Raw genomic sequence first — 21,001 nt, forward strand, 5'->3', positions numbered from 1 at the left:
ATTTTCCAGGCAAGAATACTAGAGTGGGCTGCCATTTCCTTCTCCAGGTGATCTTCCCAAGCCCAGGGATCGAACCCGGGTCTCCTGCATTGCAGACAGACGCTTTACCGGCTGAGCCACCAGGGAAGCCCGCTAAGGCAGTCGCTAAGGAATGGCAAATTCTTTGAGACCCCATGAGCGAGCTGCAGCACACCAGCCTCCCCTGTCCTTCAATATCTTCCAGAGTTTTCTCAGATTCGTGGGCACAGTGTGCCACTATTTTGACAGGTGAATCCAATTAAAAGTATCAGTGGTAACATGACAAGGGGGCCAAGAGAGACAAAGCTTCAGAAAAAAAGTACAAAGAACAAGTATTCAACTTCTTACTATAATTTAATCTAGAATTTCATATTAATTTGAAAAAAAAATCACTGTTTCCACTTTGTCACTTAATAGTGAGGTCATAAAACCATTCAACTTCAGCTTCCTCAGCGTTACTGGTTGGGGCATAGACTTGGATTACTGTGATAGTGAATGGTTTGACTTCGAAACAAACAGAGATCATTTTGTCATTTTTGAGATTGCATCCAAGTACTGCATTTTGGACTCTTTTGTTGACCATGATGGCTATTCCATTTCTTTTAAGGGATTCCTGCCCACAGTAGTAGATATAATGGTCATCTGAGTTAAATTCACCCATTCCAGTCCATTTTAGCTCACTGATTCCTAGAATGTTGACGTTCACTCTTGCCATCTCCTGTTTGACCATTTCCAATTTGCCTTGATTCATGGACCTAACATTCCAGGTTCCTATGCAATATTGCTCTTTACAGCATTGGACCTTGCTTCTATCACCAGTCACACCCACAACTGGGTATTGTTTTTGCTTTGGCTCCTTCCCTTCATTCTTTCTGGAGTTATTTCTCCACTGATCTCCAGTGGCATATTGAGCACCTACCGATCTGGGGAGTTCCTCTTTCAGTATCCTATCATTTTGCCTTTTCATACTGTTCATGGCTTTCTCATGGCAAGAAAACTGAAGTGGTTTTCCATTCCCTTCTCCAGTGGACCACATTCTGTCAGACCTCTCCACCATGACCCACCCGTCTTGGGTGGCCCCACATGGCATGGCTTAGTTTCACTGAGTTAGACAAGGCTGTGGTCCATGTGATTAGATTGACTTTTTTATGTGATTATGATTTCAGTGTGTCTGCCCTCTGATGCCCTCTCCCAAATCCATTCTAAAGGAGATCAGTCCTGGGTGTTCTTTGGAAGGACTGATGCTAAAGCTGAAACTCCAATATGTTGGCCACCTCATGCAAAGAGTTGACTCATTGGAAAAGACTCTGATGCTGGGAAGGATTGGGGGCAGGAGGAAAAGGGAATGAAAGAGGATGAGATGGCTGGATGGCATCAAGGTCAGGGCAGCTGGCTGATTTTCAAATTTCTGAAGTTGAATATTGGACATTTCATATCTGCTTCAAACTGAATCCTAAAATGCAAGCAGTCAGTGCAGAAGTGATTTGATGTAGTTTAATGTTTCTTGCCTTTATTTTATAAAGTTTGAAATGTTCTCACCCATTTTGCTGCTGCCAATCAGAGATCCAGCATTGCCCTGATGTCCCACTGAATCTAAAATCAATGGCCATGCTGCCTGTTTTTAGAGAACATGATTGCTCTTTGAAAGCAAGCTCTGGGTAAAGATGACCCTTCTGAGTTTGATCAATTTTTACCACAATAAGGCAGAAAAGTTAAGAATCAGTGTGATGATCTATTTAGATGTCACTCAGGTCTAGAGCTCTTCTGGCATAAAGACTTATAGATAGAAATTACAAATTGGGGGTGACAAGTGTGGAAACAGCTGCCACAGATGTATAACACAGAGCATACCAATATTTATTTCAGTGATTTTACAATTCAAGAAATGAATACATAATTAGACCCAATTGTATGATCCAAACCACACTCTTTAACATAATCATAGAATTTCTTGTTTGGTGGTTAGATCATAGTATCTCCTGAGTTTAATAACTTTCCAGCAGACCAAGCAAATAAATTAGCATTATATGCTCTCACATGGAATAAATAAGGGAAAGTTCTCAGATGCTCTTTCATCTGAATTTTAAGATAAAATTCCATTACAAATATTTGGGGAAAAGTTTATACTTTAATGAGAAATAAAACTTAAAATGAATGTACACAATCCATTTGGTGGGGAATTTTTTTATTCTTTTATTGTTAAAATTCACAGCATAAAATTGACCATTTGAACTACTTTATACAGTTCAGTGGCATTTTACTAATGAATATGTGCAATAAATAAATAAAGTAAATATGTAAATAAATATACTATTCCCAGTGTTATGAAACCATCACCACTTTCTCATTCCAGAACAATTTCATTACCACAAAAGGAAACTCCATATCCGTTCATGAGTCACTACCCATTCCTCCCTACCCACAAACCCTGGAAGACTACTACCAGTTTGTCTGTTCTTGAATATTTCATATAAACAGAATCATACTGAATATGGCCTTTTGTGTCTGGTGCTTTGGGTCTAACTTTTCACTTAGCATAAGGTTTCTAAGGATATACATGTTATATATTATATCAGTGCTTCAGTCCTTTTTATGGCTAGATAGTATTCTATTGTGTAGATATACCACACTTTGCTTATCCATTTATAAGTTGATCAACATCTGGTTTGCTTATATCTTTTTGACTATTCTGAATAGTGCTGATATGAATATCCATGTATAAGTTTTTATTTGAACGTCTGTTTTTAATTCTTTAGAGGATTTCCCTAGGAATGGGATAGCTGGGTCACGTGGCCATGCCAGAGGGGACTGCAAAGCCGCAGTTTTCCAGTCACAGCACTGTTTTACATACTCAATGGCAGTATACGGGCATTCCAGTTTCTCCATGTTTTTGCAATATTATCGACTACTTTTCTTGTTATTTTTATAGTCATCTTACTGGATATGAGGTGGTATCTTATTGTTTTGATTTGCATCTCTCACATGAAAAATGATGTTGAGTATCTTCCATGTGCTTCTTGACCATTTATGAATCTTCTTTGGAGAAATCTCTAAGTACTTTACAAAATCTTTAACTGAGTTGTCTTTTGTTGTTGAGTAGTAAGGTTGTTTACATATTGTGGATACTACATCCTCTCTCTCTCTCTCTCTATATATATATATAATTTACAAATATTTTCTCCCATTATGTGGGTTGCCTTTTCACTTTTTTGAAAGCATCATTTGTACAAATGTTTAATTTTTATGAAGTCCAATACATATTTAAACTTTGTTGCCTGTGTTTTTGGTATCATATCTAAAAAAATATTGCACATCCACGGTTATGAAGATTTACTTCTGTTTTGTCCTAAGAGTTTTTTTTTTCCCCCCTTAACTATAGTATAGTTGATTTACAATGTTGCTGCCAATCTCTCCTGTATAACACAGTAACTAGTTATGTGTGTGTGTGTGTGTGTGTATTCTTTTCCATTCTGGTTTATCATAGGAATATAGTTCCCTGAATATATAATAGTTCCCTGTGCTATAGTTTAGCTCTGGCACTTAGTTTTTTGCTCCATTTTGTTGTAATTTTTGTATATGGTAGGAGGGAAGGGTCTAATTTAATCTTTAGCATGTATTTATTCACCTGTCCTAGTATCATTTATTAAAGACACTATTCTTTCCCCACTGAACTGTTCTGGCATCTTTGTCAAAATAAACTGATCATAGATATATTGATTTATTCTCAATTATATTCCATTAATCTAATATACAATATTTGTTTTTCTCTTTCTGACTTACTTCACTTTGTATGACAGACTCTAGGTCCATCCACTTCACTATAAATGACCAGATTCTGTCCCTTTTATGGCTGAGTAACAATCCATTGTATATATGCACCACAACTTTTTTATCCATTCATCTGTCAATGGACTTTTAGGTAGCTTCTATTCTATGTCCTAGTTATTGTAAATAATGCTACAATGAACACTGGGTTGCATGTATCTTTTTGAATTTTTGGTTTGCTCCAGGTATATGCCCAGGAGTGGAATTGCTGGGTCATATGGTAGTTCTATTTTTAGTTTTTTAAAGAACCTCCATACCGTTTCCCATAGTGACTGTATCAATTTACATTCCTGCCAACAGTGCAAGAGGATTCTCTTTTCTCCACAACCTCTCCAGCATTTCCTGTTCATAGATTTTTTGATGATGGTTATTCTGTTTTGAACTGTGGTGTTGGAGAAGACTCTTGAGAGTCCTTTGGACTCCAAGGAGATCCAACCAGTCCATCCTAAAGCAGATCAGTCCTGGGTGTTCATTGGAGGGACTGATTTTGGAGCTGAAACTCCAATACTTTGGCCACCTGATGCGGAGAGCTGACTCATTTGAAAAGACCCTGATGCTGGGAAGACTGAGGTCCAGAGGAGAAGGGGATGACAGAGGATGAGATGGTTGGATGGCATCACTGACACAACGGACATGGGTTTGGATGGACTCCAGGAATTGGTGATGGACAGGGAGGCCTGGTGGGCTGCCGTTCATGGGGTTGCAAAGAGTCAGACTCAACTTAGCAACTGAACTGAACTGATTCTAACAAGTGTGAGATTATATCTTATTGTAAGTTTTATTTACATTTCTCTAATAACTAGTGATGTTGAGCATCTTTTCATGTGCCTCTTAGCCATCTGTATGTGTTCTTTGGACCAATGTCTATTTAGGTATTCCTCCTTTTTTTGATTGGGTCATACGTTGTTTTGATATTGAGTTGCATGAGCTGTTTGTATATTTTACAGATTAATCCCTTGTTACCTGCTTCATTTGCCAATATTTTCTCCCATTCTAAGGGTTGTCTTTTTGTCTTATTTATGGTTTCCTTTGCTGTTCATAAGCTTACAAGTTAAATTAGGTCCCATTTGTTTATTTTTATTTTCATTCCCCTAGAAGGTGGGTCAAAAATCTTGCTGTGGTTTATGTCAAAAAGTGTTACTCTTGTTTTCCTCTATGAGTTTTGTTGTGTTTGGTTTGACATTTGGTCTTTAATTAATTTTGAGTTTATTTTTGTATATAGTGGATATACTTAGTGTTTTAATTCATTCTTTTACATGCAGCTATCCAGTTTTCCAATGAGTCAACTCTTCACATGAGGTGGCCAAAGTACTGGAGTTTCAGCTTTAGCCTCATTCCTTCCAAAGAACACCCAGGGCTGATCTCCTTTAGAACTGAACTGACCCAGTTTTCCCAGTACCACTAATTAAATAAATTTTCTCCATTGTGTATTCTTACCATTTTTTCATTGATTGATTGACCACAGGTACATGGGTTTATTTCTGGGCTTTCTACCCTGTTCCTTTGATCTGTACACATTTCTGTTTTTGTTTCAGTAGTATACTCTTTTGATGGCTGTAGTTTTGTGGAATAGTCTGAAGTTAGGGATCCTGATTCCTCCAGCTCCATTTTTCTTTCTCAGTATTACTTGGGTAATTTGGGGTCTTTTGTGTTCCATGCAAATTATTTTAAAAAGTTTGTCTAGTTCTGTGAATATCTCCATTCTAAGAAATATAGATCAATAGTACAGGATAGAAAGCCTACAGATAAACCCATACACTTTTGGTCACCTAATCAATGACAAAGGGGGTGAGAATATACAATGGAGAAAAGACAGTCTCTTTAATAAGTGGTACTGGGAAAACTGGATAGCTGCATGTAAAAGAATGAAATAGAGATGATCAGATGATTTTTATTCTTTAATTTGTTAATATGGTGTATCATACTGATTGATTTACATTTATTGAAGAATCCTTGCATCCCTGGAATAAATCCCACTTGATCATGGCATATGATCTTTTTAATATGTGTTTGAATTCTGTTTTCTAATATTTTATTGAGAATTTTTGTGTCTATGCTCATCAGTGATATTGGTCTGTAATTTTCTTTTTTGTGATATCTTTGTCTGGTTTTATTACCAGGATGATGGTGGCCTCATAGAACAAGTTTGGGAGTGTTCTTACTTCTACAGTGTTTTGGAAGAGATGTATAGGTGTTAGCTCTTCTTTAAATATTTGATAGAATTTGCTTATGAAGTCATCTGGTCCTGGACTTTTGTTTGTTGGAAGATTTTAAATTATAGTTTAAATTTCATGACTTGTGATTGGTCTATATGTATTTTCTATGTCTTCCTGGTCTAGTCTTGGAAAGTTGTACCTTTCTAAGTATTTGTCTATTTCTTATAGGTTGTGCATTTTGTTGGCATATAGTTACTTGCAGTATTCTCTTATGATCCTCTGTATTTCTGTGGTATCAGCTGTAATTTCTCCTTTTTCATTTCTAATTTTATTGGTTTGAATCCTCTCTTTCTTAATGAGTCTGGGTAAAGTTTTATCAGTTTTATCTTAAATAATCAACTTTAAGTTTTATTGATCTTTGCTGTTTTTATTTCTATTTACTTCTCCTTTGATCTTTATGATGTTTTCCCTTCTACTAATTGTTTCTTTTTTGATATTGTTGCTGTCCCTCTTTCTCTAGTCGCTTTATTTGTAAGGGTAGATTGTTTATTTGAAAGTTTTGTTTCTTGAGGTGAGATTGAATTGATGTAAACTTCCCTCTTAGAACTGTTTTTATCACATCCCATAGGTTTTGGGTCACTGTGTTTCCATTGCCATGGCTTCTATGTATTTTTTATTCCCTCTGATTTCCACAGTAATCTCTTGGTTATTTAGTAGCATACTGTTTAGCCTCCAAGTGTTTGTGTTTTTCATAGTTTTTCCTGTAATTGATTTCTAATCTCACAGTGTGATTGGAAAAGATGCTCATTATAGTTTTAACTTTCTTAAACTTACTGATGCTTGATTTGTGACAAAGATGTGATCCTGGAGAATGTTCCATGTGTACTTGAGAAGGAAGTATATACTGAGGCTTTCAGGTGGGATGTCCCAGTATTGATTAAGTCTACCTGGTTTATTGTGTCATTTAAAGTTTGTGTTTCCTTGTTTATTTTGTTCCTGGATGGTCTGTCCATTGGTGAAAATGGGGTGTTAAAACCCTCTCTTATTGTGTTAGTATTGATTTCCCCTTTTATGGCCATTAGCATTTGCCTTATATATTAAGGTGCTCCTTATTGGGTGCACCATACTTTTTTTGGATGATTGCAGGTTTTAGTAAGTTTGGGGATTACAAAGTGTGAGTGTTTCAACTTTGTTCTTCTTTTCCAAGATGGGTTTGAGTATTTGCACTCTCATGCAATTCCATATGAATTTTAGAATCTTTTCTGTTTAAAAAAAGTCATTTAAATTTTGATAGAGATTGCACTAATCTATATGTTGCTTTGGGGAATAATTCCATTTTAACAATATCATATCTTCGAACCCATGAACATGCAATGTCTTTCCATTTACTTAAGTCATCTTTAATATTTTTAACAACATTTTATAGTTTTTAATATACCAGTCTTGTACCTCCTTGGTGAAATGTATTCCTAAATATTTCAATCTTTTTTTATGCTATTATAAATGGAATTGTTTTCTTAATTTCCTTTTTGGAATGTTCATTGATATATATATATATATACACAACTGATTTTTGCATGTCAGTCTTGTATCCTCTGACTTTGCTGAATTCATTTCATAAAACTATGTTCTATGTTATACTTACTAGTCAAAAACAGACTAGGGAATGCCTGAAAATCTTAGGCACAATAAGTTACTTTAGAAAAACCATTACATGTTAAAAAAGAAAAAAAAAATAATAGCACTATACTCATCATAATTGTATTTTAATTAATATTATGGTTTATATACCTCTTCTACAGAATACTAGTGAATTTAAAACAAAACCCTCTGAATGTGACCAGACCAACTAATTTTTCTTGCTTTCAGAAAGACTATTTATGTTAACAAAACATTGTTTGTCTTGTGAGTAAATAATAAACCTGTCAGCCCAAAACCTATAAACCACTGAAGAAAGCAAAGATGAACCTAGGAGCTAAGCAAAATAAATTTTTAAAGAAATGGTGGTGAGATATAAAAACATGTTTTAACAGTTAAGACTCAGATGTATTTCTTGGGCACTTGAGTTCTGCTGAGGTCACAGGTCCTGTCTATTGGTAAAAAGTTCACAGTATTTGCAGACAGGTTTAAACCAGAGCATCAGAAAGTCTGCCACTACAAAGAAAATGAGCACACAAAATTTATGTCATAGAAAGTTGAGTGAATTTAAAGCAAAAGGGATTTATGAAAAATTAAAAATCTTAGCAATGATAAGAGAGAAGAGACTAAGTGGCACAGAAAAAATTTAGCCAGAGATAATTATGTGATTGAAAGGGTGGGGCTAAGAACTTCACTCTCTATATCTATAAAGAAAAAGATAGTGATACTGATAGTGAAGTCGCTCTGTCCTGTCTGACTCCTGACTCAAGAAAAAGAGGTGAAGCAGAAATAGGTTGGCTCAGGAATGGAATCAATCACAAACCAAAACTGAAGGAGCTAGATAGTTTATGGCCAAATACAGGGACAAAAACCTGGGGAAGAATCAGATTTCACATTAAGAGCTTAATGAACAAGTAAGTAATTTGCTGAGAGCTTAAGCAGTGGAATTATCAACCAGTAACATCCCTATCTAAGGTATAGTAGAACCTGAGCTCTCTAGGCAAAGTGTGAAGTGACTGGCTGAAAATATTTTAAGGCAAGTAAAACATGACACATTTTTATGGCATCAAGGACATGACATTTGAAATAATTTTGTTTTAAAGTCCCAGCTTAAATTCCCCAGAGTGGTAGCAGTAAGAGGTGATCAGTGACAAAATAACAGTGAGTTGCTCTTTAGAGTTTGCTTCAAGTCTGCTTTATCATGCTGATCTAATAGTGTTTGAAAGCTCAGGTCAGCATCCATCAGTGTAAGAAAGCATTTAGCATTCAAAATTTCACAGAGTGTTCATACATAGAGAAGAACCCTGCCTCCAGCAAGGTCAACATGTGAATATACTGGTTATCTTGAAGCCAGATCTCTAAATTAGTGTGTGGTTATTTCCTTTATGAAATAAAGCATCTTTCATTTATAGAAGTTTTAAATATGACATCTCTTATCTCATAATTAAAATTGTTCCAATTAAAAAGATTATGAAGAGACTATTAAGAGTATCTTTTACAAGAGAAATTCATGGGGACATTCATTCTTCCATGTAATGGGCACTGTAATGCGGTGCCCAGGTTCCTTTCAGTGAAGGACTTGCCGCCTCAGCTGCAGGAAGTGCTGTTGGTAAACAGCTTTGAACTGTCAGCCCCTTCAGGGGATAGACTCAGCTGCAGAGCCACCCTGCACAAGGTCACACTCATTTCAGGAGTGGCCCAGTCCAGTGACTGATGTACATAGGAGTACAAAGGCCAGCTGCCTTCGCCCATTAGCAGAATTCCGAAAGCCCATTCTCTCTCCAAAGCACTCCTGCTGAGTTGACTAGAGCTGCTGTAGGGCTCAGATCACAGTTTAACTTCTTCTGGGTAACCCTGCTTCCTCTCCCTCCCTTCTTTAAGTGTTGATCACAAGGATCCTTAAAAGACATTCTGCACAGAGACTGTATCCCAAGGAGTCCCATTTCTAACTTAGAAGACACATCAAACATGTATATAAACAAAATGTATCCAGATTGCAAAAAATTACAGATTACAGAAAATTTGTAAAGAAAAATGTGTCCAGGTTGTTGAAATACATACATTATTTTAAGAGATAACAGAGATAATAGAGTATTGACAGAAAATGTTAAAAAAAAAAAACAAAAAAACACAGAAGTACTTAAATAATACCAAATAGAAAATTAAGGTTGAAGCTAACACGGATACATAGTGGTTAAAGGGAGAGTGTGTGAATATTCCATAAATGATATGCTTTTCCTTTTTTTTTAAATGAATATTACTGGAAATTAAAAAAGAAAAAGATGTCGTTCTCCTCCTATCCATTAGAAAATAGAATTCACCTACACTTTATTTTTGGTGGCCAAAATAAGGATTATTAATAAACTGAAAAGGACAAAAAGAATGGAAAATTAGAAGAGAGAAAGTAAATTTCTATAATTTGCAGTATTATCTATGGTTCTCTTTTCCAGTTTCATTTTCAACACTACTTTGTACACAGAATTTTTTTTTTAATTTCCTAAAATTAAAATCTGATATTGCATATAGATTTCTGTTGACTTTTCATCACAAATATTTGTTTTTGCCTCCAGCAGCACATTTTAACCTATAATTGAAAGGTTAAACACTAGATTCATTCTTACATAACCTAAGTATCTAAATCTAAATTTCAAGTTGTGATTCATTCATACTGTGTTAGCTTACTAAGGCTGCCAGAAAAAAGCACCACAATCTGGGTCACCTAGACAAAGTCTTTTTGCCTGGTTCTGCAGGCTAAAGTTCGAGATCAAGATGTTAGCAGTGTTGATTCTTTCTGTGGGAAAATCTACTCCAAGCCTCTCTCCTAGCTTCTGGTAGCTTTCTGGCAATCTTCAGTGTTCATATTTTCTGCTGGATCACTCTGATTTCTGTTTTATCTTCACATGGGGCTCTCTCTATGTGTATTCACACAGAGAGAAAAGTCTTCCCTTTATAAGGACAGAGTCATATTGGATTAATCTGTCTTAACTTAAATATCAGTAAATATCCTATTTCCAAATAAAGTCACATTTACAGCTGCTGGGAGTCAGATATCAACATCTTTTTGGAGGACACAATTCAACTATATACATATGAAATATTTTTTTTCCTTATGTTCAAGTAAGTTACAAATTCTAGTAAGATATGTATTTTGAAGATGGCTTAATACTTCTGATAACATTGTTATAATATTTTCCCTGAGCAAAAAGAGAAAAACCATACTTTGTTTTCTTATATCTCATTTTATCATCAATCTGGCATGGGCAGAATTTATCTTAGTAAATCAATGTGTATTAACCAATCAACCTTTACATGCAAAACATTTTTGCTATGCACTTTGGGTGATATGAAGATATATAAGTTGAGGACTTTGCTTTTTAAAAGTTTGTAACTTCATATTTACATGTAATTTCATGGTGGTGGTGCTTCAGTTGCTACGTCACGTCTGACTCTTGTGACCCCATGGACTGTAGCCTGCCAGGCTCCTCTATCCATGGGATTCTCCAGGCAAGAATACTGGTGTGGGTGGCCATTTCCTTCTCCAGTGTAATTTCATAATTACATGTAAATAAATTACTGATGCAATGAATGTGAACTTGGGCAAACTCCGGGAGATGATGAAGACAGGGAGGCCTGGTGTGCTGCTGTCCATGTGTCACAAAGAATTGGACACAACTGGGCAACTGAACAACAATTTCATATTTATAAAAATATCAAGGGCACAAAGACATTTCAATCTGAAAACTTTACTGCAGAATTTGGTTTATACTCAGAGCTGGAAGTTACGAAAAGTCCTTGAATGTTGTAATTCTGTGAATTTATACCACCAGTTACATGGAGAATGACTATAATAGAACAAGAACTTTTCAATTGATACAGGAAATTTAAAGCATTTTTATTGCTGAGTACAACAGAGATTCAATACACTAAAGTTACGATTGGTAGTTAACTTGTTACAGGATCAGCAGCTTATGTTTCATTTGACATTCATGAAAAATTATCCTTGAATATTAATTGAATGACTTTAGTTGAGAATGAACAGCTTCAGGTACAGGATCTGGAAAGTAATCTTTTATTTGCTTAAAAATTGGTTTCGCGACCCGTTAGCAAACAGCATACAATATATTATCATTCTGACATAAAATTCTGATTAATGCTATATTCAACTTCCTTGTCTCTGCTGCTGCTGCTAAGTCACTTCACTCGTGTCCGACTCTGTGCGACTCCATAGAAGGCCTCCCACCAGGCTCCCCCGTCCCTGGGATTCTCCAGGCAAGAACATTAGAGTGGGTCACCATTTCCTTCTCCAATGCATGAAACTGAAAGTGAAAGTGAAGTCGCTCAGTGGTGTCCGACCCTCAGTGACCCCATGGACTGCAGCTTTCCAGGCTCCTCCATCCAGAATAAAAATTTAGGCAAGAACGAACTGTTCTCTAAGAAGATGGTTTTACATGTCACGTTCCATATAATTGAGTGGGTAACAGGCAGGAAGGCCAGGGGTCTCCAAACGGAGGAAATAGGCTGCAAGTATCAGACATTTTTTATCTCTCTCTTAAGTGGCAGGAGGAAACAAACTACAAATGTTAGATATTTTCCCCTTTTGTATACAAATTTAAAAAGAGGTTTCTTTTAAAATTCTGTGTTGCCATTAGGACACCTGGTTCCACCTGAACTTAACCTTTCTCAAACCTTGAGCTAACCAATGCGTTTTTCTTATGGAAAGTTTTCCTTAAGCTATGTTAAAAAACTATGTATTTACCCTAGACTCTGTCTTCAAGTCCATTAGCCTAAGACTCAGAACTGACTTGACAAACCAGTATGTTTTACTCATGCAAAATATTCTCTTAAACTATGTTAATGTGACTCTGTTTGCTTGGAAACCCACCTTTCTTCAAGATTCATGTCAATCATTTTATGGCCTGGGACAATTCACTTTGTGCCAATGTTATCTCAAAATTCATGTAGTGGGTAAAGGGGCTGGAGCCAGTCTCTGTGTTTTGAGACATTTCCTTCCTTTAATTTCCAGACTGTTCAGTTCAGTTCAGTTTAGTTCAGTCGCTCAGTCTTGTCCGACTCTTTGCGACCCCATGAATCGCAGCACGCCAGGCCTCTCTGTCCATCACCAACTCCCGGAGTTCACTCAGACTCACGTCCATCGAGTCGGTGATGCCATCCAGCCATCTCATCCTCTGTCGTCCCCTTTTCCTCCTGCCCCCAATCCCTCCCAGCATCAGAGTCTTTTCCAATGAGTCAACTCTTCGCATGAGGTGGCCAAAGTCCTGGAGTTTCAGCTTTAGCATCAGTCCTTCCAAAGAAATCCCAGGGCTGATCTCCTTCAGAATGGACTGGTTGGATCTCCTTGCAGTCCAAGGGACTCTCAAGAGTCTTCTCCAACACCACAGTTCAAAAGCATCAATTCTTCATTTGGTAGCTATATAAAATCTGGCTAAACACTAGCAGGTGGGCACTCTTTCTGCACCCTTCTGATGTCTATGTCAGAAGCTTTTTCTATCTTTTTTACACTTTAATAAAACTTTATTACACAAAAGCTCTTGAGTGATCAAGCCTTGTCACTGGCCCCAGATTGAAGGATTGAATTCCTCTCCTCCAGAGGCTAAGAAAGAATCCCGGCATCTTTCATGGCTCAGCAAAAACCTTTCATAATCCTATAGGTTACACAGATCCCTGTTCACCCTCAAAGCAGTTTATAAGATTAAATTAAAAATGAGATAATTTGTATTTTTGGAATAGTGTCTCTCTTTTTCCAAATCATTTAACAGTAAGATTTAATACATTTAGCCACAGGGAGAGAGACAAGCTTCAGTAAAGAATTTATGCCTCCCTCATGATATCATCTGCTAAGAATAATGTTAAATCCTACTTCAGATCTTTGATTGTAGAGAAAATTGTATGTATAGCCACCAAGGTAAACTGAAGACAATTCATGAATAGGACCTACATCACAGAAAGATAAAATCATAATCCACAGAGTATATATCATTGTGGATATCTGAATTATCTAGATAGCTGAGGTATAACCTTTTAAATACTATCAATTAAAATTTTTTAAATTATTTTTAATGGACACATTTCCTTCAACAAATCTGAACGTCCCTGTCATGTTAAGCAGAAGATGAGCAATGAAACTTTCTTGACACCATAGCCATTATTATTTAATATTTGTTATTTAATAGAGCAAAATATGATTTTAGACCAGATGTATAATGAGATTTAGTTCTGAGGGGGCCCTGATCAAGACATGAGCCCTGAATTTTCTTTCTTGACTTCAGTCTTCTTTTTAATCATTGGTTGTGTCATTATAAAAGCTGCTTGTGAAAGATTAATTGGTACCTCCTCATGATTTGATGTTACCTTCTTTTATGTGGTTTTCTTATTGTTCAGAAAATTATATTCTTCATTGTATTAATCTCCATCACTCAAATTTTATCTCCAACTGAGTATCATTGGCTCAAAAACTGTCCTTCAAATCTCTGTATCCTTTCTTTTATAGTAAGTATTTTACTTTCCAAAGAGCATAAAGGAAACATATGCCTTGTCATTTTAAGAATTAGTTTTAAAAATTTAGAGTTAGCTTACTATAAATTCAATAAATACATACAAGAGAGAAACCTACAGACAAGACTCTTAAGATTCTCTTAGTGTTTGACATTTATTAGAATTCTAGGTATTAGTAATATTAAAGACCACACATAACCTACATAAATAAATATTATATTCAGTATTTCTGAGTATAAGTTTACAAATCAGAGAACCTTTTAAATCTTGAGTTTTATAGGTAAAACTTAGTTTAAACTGTATTATGTCTCCATATATATGTTGTTTTATATATATATATATAGTTTCATATATATATAAATTATTTTTAATGGCCACATTTCCTTCAACCTATCTGCATTTCCCTGTCATGTTTTAAATATATATATACACACACACACACACACACATACATATACATGCATACATACAGTGCAATGAACACTGTAGGGGTTCAGTTCAGTTCAGTCACTCAGTCGTGTCCGACTCTTTGCGACCCATGAATCTCAGCACACCAGGCCTCCCTGTCCATCACCAACTCCCGGACTTCACCCAAACTCATATGCATCGAGTCAGTGATGCCATCCAGCCATCTCGTCCTCTGTCGTCCCCTTCTCTTCCTGCCCCCAATCCCTCCCAGCATCAGGGTCTTTTACAATGAGTCAACTCTTCGCATGAGGTAGCCAAAGTACTGGAGTTTCAGCTTTAGCATCAGTCTTTCCAAAGAACACCCAGGACTGGTCTCCTTTAGGATGGACTGGTTGGATCTCCTTGCAGTCCAAGGGACTCTCAAGAGTCTTCTCCAACACCACAGTTCAAAAGCATCAATTCTGCAGTGCTCAGCTTTCTTCACAGTCCAACTCTCACATCCATACACGACCACAGGAAAAACCATAGCCTTGACTAGACGGACTGCCGGGGTCCAGCCTCGGCTGATCCAGGGAGTTTGAAGCGGGGACGGCGTCGGCGAGGATCAGGATACAATAGCTTCAATTAGATATTAATTAGAGATGTAAGGAGTAATAGAATGAGGATAGCTCAGTAGGAAAATTCAGTGGAGAAAAGAGGCTGAGTAGCTTGGTTTACGTGGGGGACCAATAAAATTTCAAGACAAGAAGCTTGCACCACTTACGTAGGCCACAGGCGTCCTTCTGTTCTCCCGAAGGAGAGGAGACACTGAGGCCTCCCTGGTCGGATCTTAGAAGCCCAGGCAAAATTAGTAAGCTTGGTGGGTTCCACGCTCCAGATGGAGACTCAGCTAGAATGAGAGAGAGAGAGAGACATGGGGAGACCAGTATTTCGAGAAACTGATCCCAATTCTTTATTTTCCATGGTCTACTTTTATACACTGAGATGTTATGCAAAAGTCATGCAGGGTCAGCAGTCCTGACTTTTATCAAAGTCAGGTGCTTCATACAAATGTATACAGAGGTCTTAGGGGTGTTACATCATCTTCTGGCCAGGGGGGCCCGCTGACAATTTATGACCCTCTCCTTGTGACAGCGGTCAGTCAACCAGGACACTTATTTCTCCAGGGGTGATTATTCTTAAAACAGACGCCACTCAAATAAAGTTACATTCCTATAGGGTGAGGGTATAGTGGGTTTTAGTTAAGGAAAGAATTTACTTAGCTTAAGGTCTAATGTGATTTATATCAAAGGTTAATACTTATTTTTTCTATATTAATGTGTGTAAGGGCAGGGGATGTGGAGACTTAGCAACAAACATTGGCTCAACAAATGAAAATCCCTTCACCAATACAATTTCTAATCAGCCCATTATACTTATATTAATAGTTTTCTAACTTTTCTAAGGAACCTGTTTTTAGAAGGTTTAAAGCATCTTGTGCCTCTCACGGTTGGGAGGCTGTGAGCAATCACATGTGGCCAGACAAGCCTGTCAGGCAGGCTAGAGAACCTTCAGAGGAGTTTGTAGGTTAAAACACTCTTATCACGCCCAGGAGTTTTTATTAACTGGAGCTCTAGGTTAACTCCTTCTCCGAAAGAGGTGGTGGGGGACAGCCCCCCATAAAGTCAGAGGTGTAGGTGAGAGCACAAAGTAGTAAAGTAGGCAGGCTCTGGTTATGGGGGTAGATGCTCGAGGAGTTCCAGGGGGACTCCTGAGGCTCGATCCCGCCTTTGCGTATGTCGAGCCTCCTTCCTCATGACCTTTGCCACGGGCGGAGTACCTCACTCTGGCCCCCAACAACGGACCTTTGTTGGCAAAGTATTATCTCTGTTTTTTAATACGCTATCTCGGTTGGTCATTACTTTCCTTCCAAGGAGTAAGCATCTTTTAATTTCATGGCTGCAATCACCACCTGCAGTGATTTTGGAGTCCCAAAAAATAAAGTCTGACACTGTTTCCACATCTATTTCCCATGAAGTGATGGGACCAGATACCATGATCTTCGTTTTCTGAATGTTGAGCTTTAAGCCAACTTTTTCACTCTCCTCTTGCACTTTCATCAAGAGGCTTTTACTTCCTCTTCACTTTCTGCCATAAGGATGGTGTCATCTGCATATCTGAGGTTATTGATATTTCTCCTGGCAATCTTGATTCCAGCTGGTGCTTCTTCCAGCCCAGCATTTCTCATGATGTACTCTGCATATAAGTTAATAAGCAGGGTGACAATATACAGCCTTGATGTACTCCTTTTCCTATTTGGAACCAGTCTGTTGTTCCATGTCCAGTTCTAACTGTTGCTTCCTGACCTGCATAGAGGTTAGCATTGGGAGGATGCTAGGGACCACCAGAAACTGGTGGGAAAAAAGTTGTCCATCCCAGCAACAAAGAAGTGCTCAGGTGAATCTTTTTGTAATTGTTTTCCTGTAGCAACCAAAATGGTACAGGTTTGGGATGAGAAGGCTCTGGAGAAGGAGGTCAGGACAAAGTAGGTAGTCCCTTTGTCAAACAAGAAATTCTCTGACCTACCTGCCACATCCAGTTGCACCCTTGGCTCCAGTCCCATGATGGTTATCTGTGACAGGAAGGCTGGCTGGGAGCGGGCCACTTCAGTCCTGTTGAACCATTGTGTGGGAAGACTTGGCTCTTGACCTTGAGGCTCTTTGGTCCCCAGGGCAGAGTGCTGCCCAATGTCCCAGCTGATGGCAATTGTAGGAAGCCATTTTCAGAGACTTGTCATGGTTTGGACATTCTGGCCCAATGTCCTGCTTGTCTAAGATTAGGCATTTGCCTTGTGCCTTGTCCTTCAAGGACTCACGGTTACCATAGGGCTTCCCTGGAGAGTGGCCAACAGCTTTATGCCTTTTCTCTTTCCTTTTTTCCCTTTTCTGGGCCTTGGCCTCCCTCTCCTTTTCTCTATTATAAAAGGTATTGGTGGCTGTCTGAACCATCTCATCTAAAGAGGCATCAGGGTCCTGCTGCTGTAGCTGTTGTAACTTTATCCCTATGTCTGATGCACACTGGGACAGGAATTTGTCCATTAAAATCACCTGTCCATTGTAAGAGCCTAAGTCCAGATTGGTAAACTCTTGGAGGGCCTCTTTTAGTCTTTCCAGAAAGGCAATGGGGTTCTTATTGGGCTCCTGAGTTATTGCTGAGACCAGGCACAGTCCCACAACTAATAGGCTTCCTTCTATTTCCATGGGTGGACTTCCTTAGGGGTGAATCTTTCTGAAGCTTATCCTACCCACTACTGTTGCAACATGAGAGCCAAGTATCCCTGGGTCAGGGTGCTGATCCCCAGGCAGGCTGACGCATGACAGCCTCCTGGAGATCGAATCCCTGGGCAGGTTAAGGCAGGTCAGCCTCCTGAGAATTGGGGCCCTGGGCAGGTCAAGGCATGTCGAACTTCTGGGACCCTTGGACTGGCAGGTTGAGCCACGACAAACTTCTGAGAACCAGATCTCTAGGCAGCTCGAGGTAGGTTGACCTCCTGGAACACCTGGACTGAAGTTGGGCACCTCCAAGGTCTCCAGCATGACCAATGCTGGGTAGGATGAAAGGGTTGTAATCTTCACTCATTGCCAGTTTGTCCACTGCAGATGGGAATAAGTATCATGATGTAACGAAATTCAAGCCTGTGCCCTCAGACTGGGACACCTGGTGAAAAAGCCATAAGCCTTATCCACTTATTAATCTGATGGAATGTAAGTCACTGATTTTCCTCCCTTCAGTTCAGTTCAGTCACTCAGTCATGCCCGAATATTTGCAACCCCATGAATTGTAGCGTGCCAGGCCTCCCTGTCCATCACCAACTTCCGGAGTTCACTCAATGCAGGTCCATCGAGTCAGTGATGCCATCCAGCCATCTCATCCTCTGTGGTCCCCTTCTCCTCCTGCCCCCAATCCCTCCCAGCATCAGGGTCTTTTACAATGAGTCAACTCTTCGCATGAGGTAGCCAAAGTACTGGAGTTTCAGCTTTAGCATCATTGCTTGAAAAGAACACCCAGGACTGATCTCCTTCAGAATGGACCAGTTGGATCTCCTTGCAGTCCAAGGGACTCTCAAGAGTCTTCTCCAACAGCACAGATCAAAAGCATCAATTCTTCGGCGCTCAGCTTTCTTCACAGTCCAACTCTCACATCCATACATGACCACTGGTAAAACCATAGCCTTGACTAGACAAATCTTTATTGGCAAAGTAATGTCTCTGCTTTTCAATATGCTATCTAGGTTGGTCATAACTTTTCTTCCAAGGAGTAAGCATCTTTTAATTTCATGGCTGCAATCACCACCTGCAGTGATTTTGGAGCCCAGAAAAATAAAGTCTGACACTGTTTCCACTGTTTCGCCATCTATTTCCCATGAAATGAAGGTACCAGAGGCCATGATCTTAATTTTCTGAATGCTGAGCATTAAGCCAACTTTTTCACTCTCCTCTTTCACTTTTATCAAGAGGCTTTTTAGTTCCTCTTCACTTTCTACCATAAGGGTGGTGTCATCTGCGTATCTGAGGTTATTGATATTTATGCTGGCAATTTTGATTCCAGCTTGTGCTTCATCCAGCCCAGTGTTTCTCATGATGTACTCTGCACAGAAGTTAAATAAGCAGAGTGACAGTATACAGCCTTGACATACTCCTTTTCCTATTTGAAACCAGTCTGTTGTTCCATGTCCAGTTCTAACTGTTGCTTCTTGACCTGCATACAGGTTTCTTAAGAGGCAGCTCAGGTGGTCTGGTATTCCCATCTTTTTCAGAATTTTCCAGTTTATTGTGATCCACACAGTCAAAGGCTTTGGCATAGTCAATAAAGCAGTAATAGATGTTTTTCTGGAACTCTCTTGCTTTTTCCATGATCCAGCGGATGTTGGCAATTTGGTTCCTCTGCCTTTTCTGAAACCAGCTTGAACATCAAGAAGTTCACGGTTCACATACTGCTGAAGCCTGGCTTGGAGAATTTTGAGCATTACTTTACTAGCGTGTGAGATGAGTGCAATTGTGAGGTAGTTTGAGCATTCTTTTAAAGGCATTGCCTTTCTTTGGGATTGGAATGAAAACAACTTTTCCAGCCCTGTGGCCACTGCTGAGTTTTCCAAATTTGCTGACATATCGAGTACAGTACTTTCACAGCATCATCTTTCAGGATTTGGAATAGCTCAACTGGAATTCCATCACCTCCACTAGCTTTGTTTATAGTGATGCTTTCTAAGGCCCACTTGACTTCACAGTCCAGGATGTCTGGCTCTAGGTGACTGATCACACCATCGTGATTATCTTGATCGCGAAGATCTTTTTTGTACAGTTCTGGGTATTCTTGCCACTTCTTAATATCTTCTGCTTCTGTTAGGCCCATACCATTTCTGCCCTTTATCGAGCCCATCTTTGCATGAAATGTTCCCTGGGTATCTCTAATTTTCTTTATGAGATCTCTAGTCTTTCTCATTCTGTTGTTTCCTCTATTTCTTTGAATTGATCATTGAGGAAGGCTTTCTTATCTCTCTTTGCTATTCTTTGGCACTCTACATTTAGATGCTTAAATCTTTCCTTTTCTCCTTTGCTTTTTGCTTCTTTTTCACAGCTATTTGTAAGGCCTCCCCAGACATCCATTTTGCTTTTTTGCATTTCTTTTCCATGGGGATGGTCTTGACCCCTGTCTCCTGTACAATGTCACGAACCTCCATCCATAGTTCATCAGGCACTCTATCAGATCTAGTCCCTTAAATCTATTTCTCACTTCCACTGTATAATCATAAGGGATTTTACTTAAGTCTTACCTGAATAGTCTAGTGGTTTTCCCTACTTTCTTCAATTTAAGTCTGAATTTGGCAATAAGGAGTTCATGATCTGAGCCACAGTCAGCTCCTGGTCTTGTTTTTGCTGACTGTATAGAGCTTCTCCATCTTTGGCTGCAAAGAATATAATCAATCTGATTTCGGTGTTGACCATCTGGTGATGTCCATGTGTAGCGTCTTCTCTTGTGTTGTTGGAAGAGGTTGTTTGCTATGACCAGTGCACTCTCTTGGCAAAACTCTATTAGCCTTTGTCCTGCTTAATTCTGTACTCCAAGGCCAAATTTGCCTGTTACTCCAGATGTTTCTTGACTTTCTACTTTTGCATTCCAGTCCCCTATGATGAAAAGGACATCTTTTTGGGTTGTTAGTTCTAAAAGGTCTTCTACGTCTTCATAGAACTCCAGCTTCTTCAGCATGACTGGTTGGGGCATAGACTTGGATTACTCTGATACTGAATGGTTTGCCTTGGAAATGAACAGAGATCATTCTGTCATTTTTGAGATTGCATCCAAGTACTGCATTTCAGACTCTTTTGTTGACCATGACGACTATTCCATTTCTTCTAAGGGATTCCTGTCCACAGTAGTAGATATAATGGTCATCTGAGTTAAAT

At 38.6% G+C, this 21,001-nt stretch overlaps 1 long non-coding RNA gene across 8 annotated transcripts in view; it reads left to right on the forward strand.

Moving 5' to 3' along the window:
• LOC147370991 (uncharacterized) overlaps positions 1-21,001 on the forward strand; it is a 148,829-nt gene that overhangs the window by 38,427 nt on the left and 89,401 nt on the right. Inside the window, exon 3 of one of the 8 annotated variants that reach the window (XR_015165689.1) lies at positions 4,144-4,547. The exons of 6 other annotated variants lie outside the window; for them this stretch is intronic. This is a non-coding gene — a long non-coding RNA (uncharacterized LOC147370991). Of the gene's footprint in view, positions 1-4,143; positions 4,548-11,828; positions 12,747-21,001 lie in introns of those variants that run through there. One more of the 8 variants, XR_015165685.1, reaches the window with a different exon arrangement.

This window comes from Bos grunniens, chromosome 6, assembly GCF_055505025.1.
Source record: "Bos grunniens cultivar Pamir isolate PY7600 chromosome 6, Bosgru_T2T1.0, whole genome shotgun sequence".
Taxonomy (NCBI): domain Eukaryota; kingdom Metazoa; phylum Chordata; class Mammalia; order Artiodactyla; family Bovidae; genus Bos; species Bos grunniens.